This window comes from Ambystoma mexicanum, chromosome 9, assembly GCF_040938575.1.
Source record: "Ambystoma mexicanum isolate Mex_15411 chromosome 9, UKY_AmexF1_1, whole genome shotgun sequence".
Taxonomy (NCBI): domain Eukaryota; kingdom Metazoa; phylum Chordata; class Amphibia; order Caudata; family Ambystomatidae; genus Ambystoma; species Ambystoma mexicanum.
In genome coordinates, this window is record NC_090931.1 from 402,791,979 (window position 1) to 402,794,603 (window position 2,625).

At 43.7% G+C, this 2,625-nt stretch overlaps 1 long non-coding RNA gene across 1 annotated transcript; it reads left to right on the forward strand.

Moving 5' to 3' along the window:
- Nucleotides 1-352: 352 nt before the first annotated feature.
- LOC138489648 (uncharacterized) lies at nt 353-1,361 on the forward strand. Its single transcript, XR_011274850.1, has 2 exons — nt 353-465; nt 990-1,361. It is a non-coding gene; the product is annotated as an uncharacterized lncRNA (long non-coding RNA).
- The last annotated feature ends 1,264 nt before the right edge of the window (nt 1,362-2,625 follow it).

Consider the following 2,625-nt stretch of genomic DNA (forward strand, 5'->3'; position numbering starts at 1 on the left):
TCGTTCGTCTCGGAACCAAGGAGTGCAAGGTAAGCATTCGTATTCCACACACCTCAGAGTAACAAGCTCGCTCTCGCTAATAGCGTGTTTTCTGACCAGTTCTTTGTGCTCTGTATTTCTACAGATTGCCTGCACACGAACTGGACAACATGCCCTCGACTACACGGATTCTATTGCTACTGGGGTCCTAGTGTTGGTATTAATTTCCCGATCGCCTCTTCACATTAAAAATTACAATTGACGTTTTCCTTGTGAACAGGTATATAAAAATAGCGTTTGTTAAAAAGTTTGTTCATGTCTAACAAGACCATAAGATTAAATACTTGCTTCTTATACTTTACTTAGGATACGTTGTGAATTCAATACCACAAATGCCGTTTCTAAGCTCCACTTTGGATGTGTTAAATGATGCCTAGCGGGATTTTCCTCCGGTTATGTGCATGATTCACTCGACGATATCCGGATGTAAGTCTTTCTTCGCATGAACACTATTTTTTGTGTCCCGAGGTTTGATGGAACACTGTCCTTTGGGATTAACAACCTGATAAATGACATATTAATAGCAAAAGAACTAATTCAAAATGACTGGCCATTTCCTACCTATTGATGTAGGTGACGCTATGAATTAACTAGATGACTAATAATTAGGCATTATGGGTGACATTTTTGTCCCTTAAATGGATCATCAAGGTTCATTTTTTACTGTGCTGATCACACTCGACCCAGGAGCTATTGGTAAGGGGTGGATTTTTTCTTAGATGTCACACAAGGGTATGTTAACTGTGGTCCGTGGTAAACACGGTAGATATACTATCTTGGAGATAGAATACAGTTTGATAGTTTACCTACATAGTTTTTGTGAATAAAATAGACAGCCAATATGAGTTTTGTGTATACATTAGAACCTATGCATGGAAGAACATTTTAGTCTTATTTTTGAAGTCAATGCTTGATGTCTTATAATTAATTGCATATATATGTCTTTTTAGATCTCTGATGCCAATAGTAAATTGTCCATAAGGCTCATCTTGAAGAAATGTCCTGTCCTGATGATGGCCACTACATTTATCCCTTGTATGGACACTTGAGAAACTGTCCCATCTGATTATTGGCCGAAACATGTCGACATTTTTTATCTCATGAAATGTCTAAATTTTAGTCATTTTGTACAACTTGTGTATTAGGATTAGAAAGTATATTAAGTTTATTCATCCTTTATGTCTGTTTTCCTTGTTGGTTTTCTGTTACGTATAACCCTGCCTTATTTTTCCTGACACTGAGCACTGTACCTTAATTTTGTGTGCCTTCTTAATATGTTTGACATCCCCTATTAAAATTATGTTTATTTATGTTCATGCATATGGTTCTTGATATAACTGCTGTCTCTACAGATTAATGCTGTCTTGTAAATATATATATGTGTGACAATAAGTTTCCAACCTATCTTTGAGGTTAGAGGAGTGAGGGGTAAGCAATTCTCTAGTGTCAGTTTTCTGACACACCTATATATTCCCAATACACATACATGACACATGCCATCACACAGATGGCATGTACCCTAGCCATGTCAAACATGTGACAATAGGACTGAGAAATGCCCAGTGAAAGTGGTGGAATGCAGATAATCAGCCTGAATGAACACAGAATAACATGCAACTATGCTGTGGCAAGATGACAATTAAAGGACAACTGGCGTGAGGTTGGGCTGAATGTCTACTGTTGCCAGAAGGGATAATGCAACACCCAAATCCTGGTGCGCAGAATGTATTGGATGAAGCACATGGGTTACCCAAACCACTCAGGCACACCCCCCTCACCTGGCACTCAATCAGAAGCACTCACAAACACACCATGCACATGGATGACACACACATGCATGTGCACTCAGCGGACAATGCCTCATAATCTGGCAGGTCTCCCACGCCTTGGATCTGTTCCTCCGTGACGTAGGTCCCAGCAACATACTACTGTGGAGTGAGTTCTATGTCCTCTGCCGGAGACACACCTCCAGTCACTAGAGTTGCGGCATGACTTGAGGCCAGCTTTTTCTTTGCCCTGCGCTTAAGGTCATTCCAGCGCTTGTAGCAATCATTAGCTGTGCGCCTCACGAATCCAAGGGCACTTATGAGGTCCGCAATGGTCTGCCAGTGTGCCTGACGTTGTGCAGGTGTGGTCTTGCATCCTGCAGTAATCACCATGTTGCTGTCATGGGCGGACACATACTCCACAAGTGCATCAAGTTCGGCCTGATTGAAGCTGGGCTTCCTTGGTGGGCCGGACTGTGTAGCCGTGTCTGGGGCATCAGCCTGTACTGGACGAGCACTCTTCCTCTTCCGCTTGGAAGGTGGTGGTGATACTGAGTGTCCTACGCCGCTCTGGACACTAGGGGCAGGAGCCCCGGTGGACTGTGGACTAGGAGTGTGGGAATGAACACTCACCATGGGACTTGGTGCAGGCATTAGCTGAAGTGTGATGTAGTCAGGGGGAATGTCAGCAGGATGGACTAGGACCGACACTGTCCTGGCTGGGACACTCAGAGCTGGGGTGGATGGAGCCGCAGCTGCCCCTGCAGCCTCCCCACCCTGCCTACTTGGGGCAGCAGATGACATAGCTACCCCTGATCCA